The 19,027-nt window shown below is 40.0% G+C and overlaps 2 long non-coding RNA genes across 2 annotated transcripts in view; one reads left to right on the forward strand and one right to left on the reverse strand.

The window, feature by feature from the left end:
- LOC147998206 (uncharacterized) overlaps positions 1 to 19,027 on the forward strand; it is an 83,873-nt gene that overhangs the window by 58,137 nt on the left and 6,709 nt on the right. The window lies entirely within an intron of this gene.
- On the reverse strand, positions 7,832 to 18,047 carry LOC147998207 (uncharacterized). Its single transcript, XR_015646533.1, has 3 exons — positions 17,888 to 18,047; positions 15,256 to 15,463; positions 7,832 to 9,732 (listed from the first exon to the last, which is right to left on the reverse strand). It is a non-coding gene; the product is annotated as an uncharacterized LOC147998207 (long non-coding RNA).

The raw sequence follows: 19,027 nt of genomic DNA on the forward strand, positions 1-19,027 counted from the left end.
TCAGACAATAGGCATTGACAAATTCCTGCACGCTACACCAGTCCTGCTAACTCAGACATTCTGATGATTGGGTCAAATGAGCTTTAACAAACCTTCTTGAACATTCTGAAGCATGTTTAAGGGGTCGAACCTTTGTAAAACTGCATGAACCTTGCGTGTTCACTCTCTTTACAGTTATGCGTCACCTTTCTTCTAGGCCTCACAAGACATTTCACTTTCGGCACAATCTAAGAATCATAATGCAAGAAAAAAAATTACCTTTAGTAAAGGTGATGTTTTTATATTCAAATAGTGTTCAACTTAGGATGGCTTGACTTATTTTTTTTAACTTTGCAATGGTTCAAAAATGATTCTTCAGTAGGAACCTTATTTTGAATTTGATCTTTTTCCCTGGCTAACTGTGGGGATTGTGATGCTCTCTGGTTATACTGGGCACTGGTCGTGAGCCACAGCTCACAGCCCTACAATCATAAGGGGAGACAAATGACACTCTAGTGTGTTGTGTTGCTAAGCTACAAGGGCAGTAGGTTAGGTATTCCATGCACTATAGACTTACTGGAGAGTTTTAACTTGCAATAGGTTTATTGGAGTAAAGCTGGAACATAATTTAAGGAACATTTATATAACAAAAACTACACCCCCAGTCAGACATTCATGGGTCTTCTTCATCTCTGGACGCTCCTGGGGTATTGGCTCCATGTACATTGTAAATTTTGGAAAAATATGCTGGGTACTAACAACTTCTCTTATCCTGCTCCCACACTGCAGAAAACAAGTTTCTCCCAGGCAAACAAATCTCTTTGATTTTAATCTATGCCTTAGATTGATTCATTTGCAGTGTTCACACTTACCTTTGGATTTTATTATAGGGAAGATTACTGTTTCATGATCACAACTGTAGTGTCATCATTGCTTGATACAGAAATCACTGTCCAGGCTTCTACGAGATCCATAACCACCTACATTGTTTGAAGCATTCTCCCAGTTCTCTTCTTCCTCTGCTTTTCCTATCTCAGGACCACTTCACTTTCTGCTTCTTTCCCCACTTCTTGTTTCCTTCCATTTCCTCTGTTATACACAGCACCTGGCAAGACCACCCTTGTATAGGAATCTTGCTTAAACTTCAGAGGGCTAGGTCCTGCTCCCAACCTACCAAATCATCACTACAGAAGATAGCCCAGGAAGCTACCTTGTAAACAAGGACCTTTGTGAATCTAAGAGTCACTAATTTAACATTAATCTTCCAGAAAGTCTTGAGAAGTAATACCTCTAACATGTCTTAGGAATCAGGATGACACACTGTTGTATAGTGTTGGATTCTACTAGCTGGTATGGTTGTCTGATTCTACTAGCTGGCAGCCATATGACATTCTTTGTGTGTGGTCTCTATGTTTATTTGAAATGGTTTTAGAAGACAACTGTGGGAATCGTGAAAATAATATAAAACCTTATTATCCATAGCTTTTCCATGTAATACTCCATCACTTCTGTCTTAGGGTTTCTATGGCTGTGAAGGAAAATCATGCCCATAGCAAATCTTAATGAGGAAAACATTGAATAAGGGCAGGCTTATAGGTCAGGACTTTACTCCATTATCATCATGGGAGGAAGCATGAAATCACACAGGAAGACATGGTGCTAGAGAGGTAGCTGAGAGTTCTACATCTAGATTGGCAAACAGCAGGAAGAGAGTGCCACTGGACCTGGCTTGAGCATTTAAAACCCCAAAGCCCACCCCAGTGACATACTTCCTCCATCAATGCCACACCTCCTAATATGTCACTCCTTAGAAGCCCATAGGGGGTGTTTTCATTCAACCACCACAACGCTCCAGTCTAGGAGACCTGACCATCATCTTTGGGCTTTGAGTCAGACACAAAGAGATTCTAAAACTGATCCAGGATTCTTATACTTGGATCTCACCAATGGATACTTTCCGAGTTTGCTTCCTTATTGCTGAGATAAACACCAAGACCAAAAGTAATTTAGAAAAAGAAAAGTTTCATTCCATCTTTACAGTTTTGGGGAGCAGTCCATCATTGACAGAAGTCAGGACAGGACTCTTGCAGACAAGAATTTGGATGCAGGAAGTAAATCATCAACTGCAGAGGTACATTGCATACTGTCTACCTTGCTCTCTGCTAGGTTTATCATAAGCTCAAGACCACCTATTTAGGAATGATGCCATCTAGAGTGGACTGGGCCCTCTCATCAGTCACCAATCAAGACAATGTCCCCATAGACTTGCCCATACTCCAGTCTCATTTAAGCAATTCTTCATTTGAGGTTCAAGTAGACAATAAAAACTAACCAGTGTGCACATTTGTGCATGCACATGCACACACACACACAAACACACACACACACACACACACACACACACACACACAAAGATGTTTTTAAATTTTCAGTGTTTTGTTGTGAGCCTAACCTTTAACGGCTGAGCCATCTTGAACCCCCAGTGAACGTGATTGTTGGGGGGAGGGCGGTAATGGGGGCAGGCTGGGGAGGGGAACACCCATAGAGAAGGGGAAGGGGGAGAGGTTAGGGTGATGTTGGCCCAGAAACTGGGAAGGGGAATAACAATCGAAATGTAAGTAAGAAATACCCAAGTTAATAAAGATGAAAAAAAATTCAGTGTTTGCATATCCATCCTCCTTGAACCTGAAACATAAATCATTTCCATAAAATAGAATTAGAGGTCCTGTGTGATTGTAAGTTCCTATAGCAGGTCTTGTTAGTACCCCTAAATATCTTCCTTCCTCAACACACACTCCAGACTGCTTGTTACATACAAACAGCTGCAATTTCTACAAAAAGACACTTGGCTGGTACTCAGGCGGTGATGAGAGGACTGGAGGGTTCATGACCCTACGAGCAGCTTTTAAACCATGTCAGAAGTGAAATTCAGTGGAGTAATAACCCAGCTTCCTTCTTGTCCTCTATGTCAGATTACTTTGAGTATCGTGATCACCGCTGTCCCTCCCAGCTTCTACTGGGAGTCCTTTCCACTCTTATTCAAAACACAGGGAGTTGTGCCATCCCTCCCTCCTTCCCCCATGTTGTCATTGTCCAGGCATTGCTTTTTGAAGCTACCTTCAAATATGGTACTTGCACTGAGTCTTTGTCTTTGGTTAATGATGCTAAGGACGGCAAATCCAAGATTTACCCCTGACCCTAGGATTCAGCAGCACCAAAGTGAACTAGCAACTGTGAATGGATCTACAATCTGTATGAGACAGGAGCTGAAGGCACCAAATACAATATAGCTATGGCACTGTGACATATATCTGACTGACTCCTGGTTCCCTATGTCTGGCTTTCATTGAAAACCTAGAGATATCAAGGACACTGTTTCCATGATTTTTCTTAGATAATGAGTTGTTTATTATCTAGAATAATTGGAGCAGAGCAAAGTAGTCCTCTTTTCACCCTATGCAAACTGGGTGCTTCATAGCCATTTTATGTCAGGGGATTAATCAGCAAGCACAATTTGTGGGCTTTCAAAGCCTCCTGCTTACGTTCACGGGGAGTCCCTTAAGAGTAGAAGCACTCCACATTTGTTCTCTCCCTTTACCAGCATTGATTGAACAATTGCTGCTAGTTCAAGTGTAGGTGTCATAGAAGCAATGTATGTATATTAATTCTGGTCAAGCTACTATTGAATGGAGCCTCATTAGTCATTGTTTGATGGTCCCTGCCATACAGTAACTCCTATCTCCTAGGAATTATGTCTGAGCTTACTAAATAGTGTATGTGAAATCAATTCCTCCCTGTCTTGTGCTTCACCTTGGAAGCAGTGCCATTTTCCCTTGATTAATAACCTTTTGTGGTGTCACTTTATCCGTAAAGAACAAAGTCCAGGCTGCACACACAGCCAAAGTGAAGTTTTACAGCAAATTATGTTTCAAGATTTATTTTACTAATTTGTGTATGAGTGTCTGTGCACAAGCAGGTACACACGGCTATGCACACATGGAGACCAGAAGGTGGGCATCAGGTCTCCTGGAGCTGGGAGTACTGTTGTTTGCAGGGCTCCTGACTTGTTACGCGCGTGCTGGGATCTGAACTGCGTCCTCATGATTGCTCAGCAAGTGTGTTTAATGGCTGAGCCATTTCTCCAGCCCCACAAAGGAATTTTGAACATCCTTTCCCACCTTGTTTCCTTCCCACTGGATTGTTTGCATTCTTGTCAACATTATAGATCCCTGAAACTGTACACGTCATCCCTTCCCTAATCCTGGAGCTCACTAATCCCTTCAGCTAAATGACAGTCTTCCTCTCCTGTCTAGCTTTCCCCAGCCCTGCCTCACTTTTCACCAAACAAAAGCCATATCCCTTCTTATCATTTACTGTCTTGACACACGTGGAAAAATTTAATATTGATCATACTTTATGGTCACCACTGTAGACCTTAACATCTCTAAGAAGACTATGAATTCAGAGAAAGCAGGGATGTTGGTGTCTCCTGTATCTTTGTTTTCTTACTTCTTAGCTGTAGATAATTCTAAGTGCACTGTACGTTGGTAAATGCTTTCGATTGACTACATCCATCAAAGTGAAGAAAATTCCACCCGTCCTCTTCGACATAAGATGGGTTCCACATTTCTGGAGGGGAAGGTCAGGAAGGGCTGTTTTATACACATGTTCATGTTCATGTTTCTGTTTCATGTTTCATAATTAACTCTGCAATTGACTTTAGAGCTGCGTTCTTGAGGTTGCTCCAAGCCAGGGAATCAGTAGGATCCTCTGAGCTGTTAGGAGCCAGAGATGAGCAGATGGGTATTTATTTTCCCAGGAGTGCACTCATACTGCTCTCAAAGGACTCTGCTGGCATGAGGAGGCAGGAAGTTGATCACATCACAGTCCCTCATAGACTAATCTGCAGAGCATAGACCAATCTACAGAGAGCCATCAATACTAATGGCTGACAAAGAGATTTGAGATAGAGAAGGATTTAATCATGATGACTTATGTTTATAGAAATGGAGACAGCATCCACAAGGTAGGAGGATGTCTCAGAAAGACAAGCCAGCATGCCTAATAAACACACATCCATGGAAGAGGGATACCAGTATCACAGTTACTCAGGTAAAGGAAGCAGCCTTTTAGTCATCCCATAGAGCGGACAGTGGTGGTAATTTCGAGATCACCTTTGCTTACCCTTAAACTAGAAGAACATTCATCACTTATGCCAGAATCTCTCACATTTTTTGTATATTTATAAGGTGTGAGCCAACATGTTTCAATCCAGAAAGTTCAAGACTTGATAAACACTTACCAAAGAGCAAACACACTAACATGCTCTCTGGGCATCCTCTCCGTTCATACCCATATTTTTGTTAAGTAATTTTCTTTTTAAACACATACCCCATTATACAGATGCTAAATCTGAGGCTCAGGGATATCAACTTGGACATATACAGCAACTAAGTAGCAGAACTAAAACTCTTCATGGTGCTAGCTGACTCCACAGTGTTTATTTGATGCCATCTGGAGTATGATGTCGTTCATTATGTTTAAGTGAAGAGGCATTAGAATATAGAGATGAGGCAAGGGCCCAAAGTACTAGCATTTGATCACCACCTACCTCTGTGGTCGTGAATAAAACACCCTATCTTTCAGGATCTCCATGATTTTGTCAATAGGCAAATAATGAAAGTTAAAACATATAGCTGTAATCCCCCTTTAAGATCTTTTATGTGCCTCTGGTGGAACTTTGTTTTCTCAGATGCATGACTATTATGAGTGGATATCTCTGAGCCTTCAAAGAAACAACTTCTGGGAAGTAAAAAATGTTGAAACAGGTGCTGAATTCCTGAGTCATGGAATGGAGAGGAACATTAGATGTCATTTTTAGGCTGTGAAAATAGAGCTGTCCAACGAGCCAGATTTTTGGAATGCTTGACACATTATGGTTCTCAAATGTTAAATCCCATGGTTTGAAGCTGCTCATCAAAGGCTGTTAATTTGTGAGTACAGTAAACTTCTTTAAGGACATACAGGTAAGCCCCAGCAATCATCACATATCAGCAGCATTTCAACCATTTCTGCTGAGTAACAAAACATCCCAAAACTTAGTGACACAGAACAATATTTTTATTATGCTTGTGGGTGGATTCTAGGAATCAGTACAGGGCACAGTGGAGATGGCTTGCCTCTGGTCACCATTCTTTGGAGCTCAGGTTGGAATGATTCTGTAGCTAGAGGTAAGTGAAATGTGGTAGATTGGAATCACCAGGACAAGTGTTAATGTACACATCTGGCTACTGTTTGGCTATCATTAATCATGGAACATATACATTACCATTTTTACCTAGCTACTTGGGTTTCCTCACATCATGTTGACTTGAGGATAGCCAGATTTCGGGCATGGCAATTTAGGCTCTAAGTGTGAGTACCCAGAATGTAAAGTATATTTTTTTCTGTGAAGCAACTAATAAGTTATTTCCATTTCATTCTATTGGTTATTAGTGTGTCATTAAACCTGGATAAGATAAAAGGGCAGAAGGCATGACCCCCTCCCCCACATCTAGAAATAAGGAGTGTCAATACTGCCATGACATTTTCATTCTTCTGTAGCACAGGAACTGGATTAGTTCTAAGTCCTTTCTATCTGACATGGGGCAAAACAAAATATAGATGGTCAATGAGTAACTGGCAAAGGAACAATGCAGGAAGGCATGAAAAAGAAATCATCTCACTGGAGGAAGTCCCCAAGACACAAGGGCATTTAGTTTCTTTCATTCATTTTTCATGTGTTAAGAATAACTTATAAAGTTTTCATAAGAGACCAGAAGTATAAATGAAAATTTCAGAATATTATCGGAATGAGTACATTTACAAAACCATGAAACATTTTTAAAACATGATGATATAAATTTGTTTTCTAAAGCCATGTATAGTGGTGTATGCCTATCTTTTCCTTTTCTTTCTTTCTTTCTTTCTTTCTTTTTCTTTCTTCCTTTCTTTTTCATTTCTTTTTTGAGAGAGAAAAAGTCTTTTTTTGTCAGATGGGTTGGGCTCTCTGGCCAGTGAGTCCCAGGTATCTTCCTGTCTCTTCCTACCCAGTACTGGTATTACAAGTGCACCACCATGCTTGGATATTTTATGTTAGTTCTATGAACCTAAATCAGGTCCTCATGGTTACAAAGTGAGTACTTCATCAATTAAACCATCTGCTTAGTCTGCACTTGGCTCTTTCTAACACGTGTATAAAGTCAAATCCAAAATTGTTTCTAAAGCAATCCAGTGAACAAAAATGGAGCTGAGTTTGAAGAAAAAGCCACCCAGTAACTAGCCTAACTTGGGATCCATCCCATGGGCACACACCAAACATTATGTTGTGCTTACAGAGAGGGGCCTAGCATGGATGACTTCTGAGAGGCTCTACCAGCAGATGACTGAGACAGATGCATATACTCACAGCCAAACATTGGACTGAGGTTGAGGACTCCCATGGAAGAATTGAAGGAGCTGAAGGGGATGGCAACTCCATAGGAAGAGCAACAGTGTCAAATAACCCTGACCCCTCAGAGCTCCCAGAGACTAAGCCACCAACCAAAGAGCATACACAGGCTGGTTCCTGGCCCCTAGCACATATATAGCAGAGGGCTGCCTTGTCTGGCCTTATTGGAAGAGGATGTGCCTAATCCTGGAGAGATGTGATGCCTCAGGGTGGGGACACCTAGGGGGCACCCTCTCAGAGGTGAGGGGGAGGGGATATAGTGGAAGAACTCTGTAGGGTAAGACCAGGATGGGGGAAACATTTGGGATGTAAATTTTAAAATTGATTAATTAATTAAAAAATAAAATACACCCCAAAAAGAAAGACATTAAAAATAATTCTTTATTATAGTGCTGGAGGTTGAGCCTAGGTTTCTACAACTGCTGGGCAAGTACTCAACCACTGAGCTAAAACACCACCCTCCTAAAACATAATTCTTTATGCACAAACCCCTTAACAGTAAGAATTTGCCATCCCCAAAGTAGTATTTGGCAAATAATAGTCACTCAAACTTTTGACAGTTGGAGATCTTATGCAGCATCTTATCCAATTAACAGAAGAATTGAAAGCCAAAGGGAAGGGCTATGACAGGTAGCATTTACTGGGTACTAACTCTGACCTAGTATACTTATTACTTTACTATAGCTGTACAACATTCAAATACAGTAGAATCATTGCTGTGACTTCTACAATTAAAAACTTCAGAGAGAATCACTAATTTTTACATGCTCACATATATGAAAAACATGAACTACAGATTTGAACCTGGTGCCTACCATAAATCTAACAATTGCATTCCTAGTGATATGTCTGTATTCCGTATTCTGTATTCTGTCATACAACCTGTCCTTCCAATTAATCCATAGTGCTAATGGTTAGACTATTCAGAAAGAGTACCTAATCTGTGCTTGAAATTGAGCAAGTGATGCTACACATCTAAAGTCAGGTCTGGTTAAACTAAGTTTTGCTAAAAGTTATTCAGAATGAAGATGCTTTCAGGCCCCAAGAATGGTCCTTTGTAAGGAGCACTGCACTGTGAGTGAACAATGAGGACCATGATGATGTGAATGAACAAAAACCATTGCAGGTGTGACTCAATGATTTTTAGGCCCAGACTTGAAGGCGATCTCCCGAAGTTCAAACTAGCATTTCCTCTTCTTCACTTAACCTATTTATGCCTTCGTTTTCATGCCTCAGAGATAATAACCATATATGTTTGATAAGGCTTATATGAATGGACATGATGACTAATAAGCATAAGCATTTCCAAACAGTGTCTGACACATAGTTAATTCTTTATGAGGACTCAACAATACCACCACAACATAATAACTTCCAGGTCCTAACATTGTCCGTGACACATGGTAGGTGTTCAATAGATATTTGTTGAATAAATGAAGAGAAACGTATTAGTAGTTTTAATAGTATTCATCTGTTCATCATTCTCTCATAAAAGAAAACAAGAAAAAAATCAAGTTCTCCTTTACTTTACCTTATATATTTTCATATATTGATGCTTGATTTTATGGTGATTAAAACCACTTTTCCTTGGCAAAGGATAAAGGAGCCTGAGGGCCAGCTGTTTCCCAATTCGTTGCTTTCTGGGGCCCATTCTACTAAGGAAGTAACATCTGAATGCTGGGGAAAGCAAAGTCTCAGTTGTAAGTGCCAAAAATCCACTTCCAACTACAAGAGGCAGCAAGGTTGAATTGCAGAACTGACTACAAGCTACCGGGATGACTTCAAGCAGGATGAGACTCAGGGGTTCAGATGATGCATCACAACTTGACGCCATTTCTCGCCTGTGCTTTACTCAAAGACACTTCAGTTCTTAAGCAGATTCTCCCTTGAGGTCACACACCCGTTTTACACATAGTTTCATCAATTTGGATCGTGTTTTCACCCTTGGACCAATCACTGCAGCTCTAAATATGAGCACGGGGACTACAGAATGCATGGGTTCTTTCCCTCGATGCTAAGGAAAAGAGCCAACCTTAGACAAATTAAATTAACTAAATCTTGATGCCATGACTCTAGGAAGAGAAGGTGAACTAGGCAGGTACAAAAAACAAACGCCCACCACAAGTGGTCATAAGGTAGTGACAGCCAGTCTATACCGCCTTCCTCAATGATGTAGTCAATATGTGTTCCCTTAACTCTTCCGTCACATCCCTCAAAGATCTCTCCAGCTTGAAGGGAATGGCTTGTCAGCTTTTTACCTCCACCTATAGTCCAAAATGAAATTTGTATCAGGAAGTAGTATGTATAAGAATTGAAACCAATGTTTTCCCATATGCCAGTTCATCTTCACTACCAATAACATGCTTTGATGGTTTCTCTAGTTTATCCTATTATATTGTTTTAATGTAATAATTCTATTATATTCCTTTCTTTCCATTCCCCTGTGTTGTGAATTTGTCGGAGCAAAGTTGAAAGAAACAACCTCTAAATCTCAGTGAACCCACAAACTAAAAGCCATGTCCTAGTCAAGCGCAGATCAGAAAGCTCAGTGGCTTTCCTTTCCCTCTAGAAGTGCAAAAGTGAAGAGGGAAGGAAGGAAAGGGAGGAGGGAAAGGATGAAAAGGGGAAAGTAATGGTGTCTCTATGTAACAAGCCTTCCTTAAACTTACAGGACGGCTTCAAACTCAAAATTATCCTCCCTTCTTAACATCACAAGTGCTAGGTTTATAAGCACACACTACCACACCACGCTTAATTCAGGGAGATTTTATGGTCAGACTTGGCAATGATGTATATCACTTTGCCTGCACTCCATTAGTCAAATATGACTACAAGGGCCATGGGATAACAGGTTTTGAGCTCTCAGGAAGAAACGCTGGAATTGTGCATCTAGGCAGTCTGTGCCACATTGCTCTATTCTAGTTTGTTAAGCAAAAGAAAAGGCTGGTTCTCATTCACTGCATTTCAGGATTCTCTAGTGACTGCAGCTCTCTTTTGTGAAAAGTGTGACCTTTTAGTCTGCTTTGGTGTTTCTATCTTGTGTGCTAGCCTTTCTTTGTTCCCTTTGTTCTACTCTCATCTGTCTGTCCTGGGATCCCTAGTAAGGAGACCATAATCACCTACCTCCCTACTTTTGCCCTCACCCACACAAATGTTCCTAACTCTGCCTAAGAATCCTGAACTCATAGGGCCAGTCCTCAGGCCCTTGCAGCAACTACGATTCCTGAGTGTTACTTCGTGCCACCCTTCACTCTCTTATCTCCCCTGTTTACTTTCTTACCACTCGCAGCCCTAGGGCCTGTGGGGACACGAAGTAAATGAGACCGGGTTCAATAAGTTGCATATATTTTTGGTCTCTGCCCTAGGCAGGCTCCAGCGTCTGGCTAGGTCAGGACTGAAGTAATGGAGGTAGTCAGGCAGATAATAAGATAGCTATTGGGCCCTGCTACTATGGTGAGTGGCGAGAAGATCTGACTCAAGCAACATTTTTATCTCTGCAATTGGCCTTGGAGTTCATTATCTAAAAAGCTTTGTATATTTTGGATATAAGGCCTCTATCTGTTGTAGGATTGGTAAAGATCTTTTCCCAATCTGTTGGTTGCCGTTTTGTCCTAACCACAGTGTCCTTTGCCTTACAGAAGCTTTGCAGTTTTATGAGATCCCATTTGTCGATTCTTGATCTTAGAGCGTAAGCCATTGGTGTTTTGTTCAGGAAATTTTTTCCAGTGCCCATGTGTTCCAGATGCTGCCCTAGGTTTGCTTCTATTAGTTTCAGTGTGTCTGGTTTGATGTGGAGGTCCTTGATCCACTTGGACCTAAGCTTTGTACAGGGTGATAAGCATGGATCGATCTGCATTCTTCTACATGTTGACCTCCAGTTGAACCAGCACCATTTGCTGAAAATGCTATCTTTTTTCCATTGGATGGTTTTGGCTCCTTTGTCAAAAATCAAGTGACCATAGGTATGTGGGTTCATTTCTGGGTCTTCAATTCTATTCCATTGGTCTATCTGTCTGTCTCTGTACCAATACCATGCAGTTTTTATCACTAGTGCTCTGTAATACTGCTTGAGTTCAGGGATAGTGATTCCCCCTGAAGTCCTTTTATTGTTGAGGATAGCTTTAGCTATCCTGGGTTTTTTGTTATTCCAGATGAATTTGCAAATTGTTCTGTCTAACTCTTTGAAGAATTGGATTGGTATTTTGATGGGGATTGCATTGAATCTGTAGATCGCTTTTGGTAAAATGGCCATTTTTACTATATTAATCCTGCCAATCCATGAGCATGGGAGATCTTTCCATCTTCTGAGGTCAAAAAAAAAAAAAGCTTTGGCTATTAACACAATAATCTGTTACCATAGAAAAGAGCTTTTACTTTAAAACTAAGTAGGATAGAAATTAGAGCTAGAACAAAAAGGCTTCTTGGTTAAAAAGCCTTTTCGGTTTTGGAAGAATTACAAGCTTACTGTCATTCAAGTTGATAAAGAAATTTTAGGGTCCTAGTACTTAACATGTACTAGACACTGCTCTGGGTGCTTCTAAATATTAATTCATGTAAGAATCAGAATTGGCCATGGTAGTTCATGCCTTTAATGTCAGAACTCAGAGACAGAGTCAGATGGATTTCTCTGAGTTTGAAGTCAGCGTCATATACATAGAGACTTTCAGGCCAGCTGGGGGTACACAGTGAGATTCTGTCTCAATTTTTGTTTTTAAATTTAAAATCACGGAACATCTATAGATAAGAAAAGTAAGGCCTAAGCCTAGAGACAGAATAGATCTGCTCAAGGTCACCCAACTTAAAAGGAAAACTAGCATCGAAAGTGTGGTAATGTGGCATGCTGCTAAATTATCAGGAATTTTGTAGGCCAGTTGTGAACCATGGTCGTTTCTAAAATTTAAATTTAATTTAATTTAATTTAAAAAGGTAACAGCTGTGCAAAGCACATCAGTTCTTAGTTCCTTTGCTTCATTTTCCTGTTATCTTCTTCTTGAAAGTGTCTAGCACATCTGAACAGCAGAAATAATGGACGACAAAGGACTTTCCTGGACATGTCTGATTAATAGATACTCTGTACTGGATTTTCCAGGGCCTACCAGTGGCTCTCAAGCCAACTTCTCCATTCCTCTTTGCAACTTTTAAACTGTAATACCCACCCTCCTGCCTTCCTGCTTTCTTTCCTCTCTAAGATACACAGGACTGTGTATCTTCTGGGAGTCAGTTGCACATCAAAGCGTGATCTTTGTCTAGCCTTAGTGCAGAACTCCCCTACTCATGCCACACAATCCCAGTCATGCCCAGTGATCCCACTCGGCAACTAGCACACTGACCCCAAGAACAAACACAGATTGCAATGCTTCAGTCATGCTTTCAGTCATTCTCTCAGAAACTATTAGATTTCAGCTTGCTCTCTCTCTCTCTCTCTCTCTCTCTCTCTCTCTCTCTTCCCCCTCCCATGTGTGTGTGTGTGTGTGTGTGTGTGTGTGTGTGTGTGTGTTCCATTTGTGTGTGGTGCTGTGCCATGCTTATTCATTCAAAGAAGTTGATATTGGCTTTCTTTTTCTGTCTCTCCTATTTTCGGGAGTGGTGTCTCTCACTGAACCTAGATGGCTACTTCAGCTATACTGATTGAGCAGTCACCCCCAGGAATGCCTTGATGCCGCCAGCATTAGAGATACAGGTACACATCCAAAATTCTACATGAGTGAGGAGCGTCTTAACTCAGGTCTTCATATTTGCTTTTTTATTTAAAAAAATTACAATTCTCTTTCATTCACTAGTTCCTTTACCACCATTGAGTTTGTGAGATTCTATAACATTCTCATAATATATATGAAGGATTCATTGTATGCTAGGTGTTGGACTTGATCTCTTGAACAATGTGTGGGGACAAATGTCCTTATAACCTGCATTTTCACGATGAGAAGCCAGAGAACAGAAGTGTTAGCTGACTTGCTTCAGGTCACAGACCCTGCCAGTTTTTGCCTAAATAATTTCTCTTTAGTCTGTGTTCTCACTGGCTATGCTGAATAGACCTTAAACCTAACTCGGTGGTTCTCAACCTGTAGATTATAATCCCTTTATAATGGGGGCCAAATGACTCTTACTCAAGGGTCACCTAAGACCACTGGAATACACAGATATTTACATTATGATTAATAACAGTAGCAAAATTATAGTTATGAAATAGCAATAAAATAATTTTACAGTTGCTGGTCTCCACAACATGGAGAACTACAGTAAAGGTTTGCAGCCATAGGAAGGTTGAGAACTACTGCCTAAGCAGTTCTCTCGGTTAAAACAACATTTTCTTTATACCTAAAGTAAGAATCCACTGCATTTTAATGTCATTACCTACTTGACATGTTTCTCTGTTCTCATGCCTCTGAAGTCAGGAATTATGAACTGCAGAAAAGCATTGTCTGAGCTTCAAAAGATGTATTATTTGTGAGCTGAGTCGAGAACAGGGTCTGATGTAACTATGTTAATTAAAAGCATGGTGCTCCTCACTTTCAAGATAAGAAAAGTGAGGCCCAGATACCCAACCAAGGAAAGCTAAGACCCCAAGTTCAAGTCTCATGCCTTTCTTACTTTTTCTCACACTCTTCTTATTAACAGCAGGATCAGGATATGGGGACCTAGAGCAGGCTAGTAAAGCACACTGATCAGTGGTCCTCGGTCGGTGGCTTCTTTTAGAAAGTCCAAAAGCTGCCCCCAGGAGAGGCTGGGGAAAGTTAAATGGTCCAAACCCAGATCACTTCATTTTGGCACAAATGGGCATAGTTAAGACAACTGGTCAACCTCCGGGCCCCATCTAGACAAAGTGAAGATAAACAGACTTGGGACATCTGTACAAAATTCAGAGACTTCACCCACCATTCACTTGCACCAAGATTATTCAGCTCCAAATTTGCGTAAGGAAAAAAACAGAAAAATCAGAAACCACAAGTCTTTCCCCTTCCCATTTCATCTTTCTACTAACAGGAATTTATAAGAATCGTTACCCTCTCCTTTGAAAAGCCTGGGGATTCAGTGGACTGTTTCCATCCTTACTTCTAATTCTAAAGAGCAGAACATATATTGAGTCTCAAAGCAAATAGGAAAGAAAAGAAGGGCCATGTTCTATGTTACTTTACAAAGTGTTGGAAATTGACAAGCAAGCAAGATAATATTGGGAACTTAAAAAATTTAAGGGAGGGGGGAAAACTCAATTAACCTTATGGGATATCACAATTCCTGAGTCATTCATAGGAAGCATATAACAATGTTTATAGTGCCACTGTAGTCTTGGAAAAGACTAAAGTATATTTGATGGATCAAAGAAAAAAAGTAAAACGATTTCATTTAGGTGTGGTATTGTGAGGGACTTGGTTCCCTTCTTTGGAAATGATTAACTTCCTGTGGCATTGACGGTAGCAATCTACTTTCTAGCATAATGAATTGGGCAGTTCCTCCATTGTTCTATTGCATGGCTCCATTCTGTATCTGTTCATCAATGGCAACAGTGTGCTCTCTCCCTCTCCCTGTCTCCTCTTCCTCTCCCTCCCCCTCTCCCTCTCCCTGTCTCCCCTTCCTCTCCCTCCCCCTCTCCCTCCATCTCCCCCATCTCTCTTCCTCCCCCCTTCCTCTCCCTCCTTCTCTCTCTCTCTCTCTCTCTCTCTCTCTCTCTCTCTCTCTCACACACACACACACACACACACACACACACACACACACGTTTTTTAAAGGAGAAAATGCCAGCATCCAAGCTGACTTATTTTCATCCCCAGAGTAACTTTATTTCCTACCTGAGCCATGGAACCACATCAAGGATTTAACAAATTTTGCCTCAAGGTCAGAGGGGCATCACACTATTCTTCAAGTCAGGAGCTCAGAAACCTTCATCGAAAAGTGTCCATTTTTATCTAATACTCTTCTTCAGAAATACCCTTGTTCTTAAGGACTAATTCTTCCGACAAAGACTTGCATCAGGCAGGCCATGTATAATTATGTAATCTGCAAAAAATTGAAAAACAACCCTTAAGTGGCCGCTGTACTTTAGCAGTAAGATGTAATCAGTCTCTAATTTCTAGAAATCCTGATTGTCTTGTGACTGTGGAATTTTTTTTAAGTTGCAAAGGCACTAAAAGGAATGAAGAAACATGGAAATCTCAGCTGTCGCGATAGCCTTATTAAATTCTACATGATGTCTGTGAGGTTTGTTTTGCCTCGTTTGCTTGTTTGTTTGTTTGTTTGTTTGTTTGTAATGAGGAACTGCACTGGAGCTGCCTCCTAAAGAGTGCTAATCTGTCTTTAACATCAGGACATTTCCTCAGATTCCACTAAGCCACCTCCCTGGCATTTTAAAGTGAAATATTTGCTTCGGAAATGGAAAAAAAAAAGATGGGCAATAAAATGTAGCTGTAAACAAGGCTTTATGGCTGTATTTTTCATAGATAAATACACAATAAGTTCAATGTAGAATTGAATTCCTAAAGCAATACACCACTAATCTGTATTCAAAGGTCTCAGGCGTATTATCTGTAATTTACAACCAATTTAAATGGCATTAACAGCCTTCCCCTTATGGGAATTTAAATTTGCATTCTACCATTGAATTAAACAGTGATTGCATATTTTCTATAGGGGACAAAATGCTCTTTGATGCTTGTTTTGAATAATGAAGCATCTATTCATGCACAGAGTGTGATGTGCTCCTTTGTCCTCAATGTAATTGAAGCAAAATGCGAGCTAAAGGGATTCATCCTCTTCACCAAAGGTTTGTTGATTGGTGCCTATTTTCATCTATTCAAAATTAAGAAAACAGTCATCTTTCACTGAACTAGAAGATCATTTGCTCGGAAAGGCTCTGAATGAAGGAGGTCAAGTTTTGCCTTTGTGATCTTTACAAACCATAGAAGCAGCATATAAAAAAACAATAGAGGGAATTGGCATCAAGGAATTAACTTGCAATTCTTTTCTCTGACCAAATCAAGAAAATCCCAAGTATAGAATAAGACAAACAGAAACTATGTTTATTTTAACGTTTTTCCTAAAGTAAAAAAATAAAATAAAATAAAATGAGAGACAGAAATGAGAGATGGCCTGTAGTCCAGACTGTACTAAAATGGAAACATCAGATTCCTTGCAAATCACAGATTCTGAGGCCCTGGAAATTCAAAGATGGCAAATTCATAGAGGTTTCCAATGCTTTCCATGGTATGTCTCTGCCAGACATCAATAATCGGTTACAGTCCTCTTTGACACAAAGTAAAAATAGAGCCTGATAATCAAGTGCTCTCAGAAGCCATTGATCTAGGTGAAACCTATTTGTCATTTCAGTTAATCCACCTCTCACCTTCAATGAATGGTTTTAGACAGATGAAGTCACCAAATGTCTAAGAGCCATCCTTTCTGTGAGCCGGAACTAAGGACAGGCAACTACTTTACTTAGGTCAATAGAGCTCTGTTTCCATCTAACAGCATCAGCAGGTAGGTGCCTGCTTTATACACCCTTTGTTCCCAGGGCAAAACACCTAGTAGGTTTCAATGATTACTTCTTTTGAATGAATGAATGGATGGATGAATGAAAATGAATGAATACCAGAGAGATAAATACACACTTTTTAAGCATTTATTGTTATGTGAAAGAAGTTTATTCTTTGGAAAATAGCATGTACTCTGGTCTAGATAGATATAATTAAATAAGGTGCAAACCGAAATTTAAAATCTGTTCATACAAGCCTTTATTCAGAAGTGGAAACAATCATAAGCATCAATATCACCACGAAGAAAGCATTGTGTAAAGAAGTAATTTTCATAGACCTTAGATCACTTCCATGAGGTAATCCTTTTTCAGCCAAGAGGTGATGAAAAACGTTGCTGTATTTGAAAGAAAAGCATTCTTTGTCTATCAGACTTGTCAATAATTAAAATGGGGCTCTTGTTTATTCCCACATGTTACTAATGTTCCCTTAAGAAAGTAAAACATTAAGCATTCATGACAGCTCTCTTTAGAGTATTAAAGTTTCTTGATATGAAATTTCATCTCTTTTTCTTCATAATACGAACCATCTTCAATACTGTGAGTGATAGAAAATATGAAGGTTTACTTTTAGATATTCTTGAAATAGATATATACTGACGGTTTAATCAGGAACAACACTGTCCCTCCTCATGGAACACAAAGTAACATCTAAAGTCATGCTAGTTGTCACAAGTGAGAATGGAGTCCTACCAACATGTACAGATAGGAGTCCAGGGACACCGCTGAACATCCCCAATGCAGGACAGCCCCCACAACAAAGACTGATAACAAAGAAGTTGATAGTATCAAAGTTGATAAACGCTGCTGAATCCTCTCTACTTACAACTATTCACAGTAGTTCAGCTTCATGCTCAATTTGTAGTGCAGTTTTCTGTAAGAAAGAGGACTTTTACCTGCAATTACCAACTGTGAAAATAGGCTGATTTCTTAGGAAGAAAGAAAGAAAGTGGCCACTGTTATTCTTCCTCTTTCCCTGTCCCAGAATCAAGCTAAAGATTAGCTCAGGTAGCTCAATCCTTGGTTTCCTCATACCGCAAAGAAATTTCAAGAGTCTCTAGTGTCTTGGAACCACTCCCATAATGCACTGTTTTGAACAAATAAAGGTAAGCATCACCATAGCAACCAGGGCTAGCATCCTGCTCACATTGAATGACCTGCTTGTCCAGAGGAAGCAGACCTTTGGTTTTCTTGATTCTCTTTTATTATGTCGCTCTAATTTCACTAGAATTTGTTTTGAGAGCTATAAATTATGGGCCAATCACAGATAGATTGTTTCTCTGATCTTTTATTGGTATGTGGCCTCATATTGCCCTGTTCAAAGCTTAAAAGGATTCAGTAAAATCCAAATGCTTCAAGTACTACTCAGTGAGGGTAGCTTTAGTAACTGTGTGGAGTAAGGAATGGTGCTTTGTTTACTATAAAAGGCTCAGAGCCTCCTGGCTCTATGTAGAGCACAAGATAGATGCTCAGTTGATAAGTATTAGCAATATTTTAAGGGAAAACTTCAAAAACTCTACTAAAGCTGATCAGTAGTCTAGCAATTCCACTACACAGTAGGTGGACAAGTAAACTTTGTACACATGACCTGCAAAAGACAATTACACTAAGGTTCATATCACTGTCAGTAAGAATAGTCAAAACTATAAAGAACTCACATGTCTATTCACAGGCAATAACTAAAATATAGTCACAAAATGGAATTATACAGTAAAGCAAATAATTCAACTATTTCATTTTAAAAACACGTCTCAGCTCAATAATAAAAGCCACAAAAATTATTGCTGAGAAGTCACCATAGGCCAGGGGTCCTGAAGGCTTAACACATACAGATTCATTTAGTCCTCAAAACAGCCATAGAGAACTGTTTGTATTTAGGTAGGGCAGGTTCTTCCTATATAGCCCAGGGTTGCCCCAGATCATGGAAATCTCCTTATCTTGTCCTCCCAAGTCACAACTTTACAAATGTGAGTTACCATACCCAGCTAAGGGGTTGTTTGCATTTCTATTTTCATTTTACACAGGAGAATAGGGAT

This window comes from Rattus norvegicus, chromosome X (assembly GCF_021556685.1).
Source record: "Rattus norvegicus strain SHRSP/BbbUtx chromosome X, alternate assembly SHRSP_T2T, whole genome shotgun sequence".
NCBI classification, from domain to species: Eukaryota; Metazoa; Chordata; class Mammalia; order Rodentia; family Muridae; genus Rattus; species Rattus norvegicus.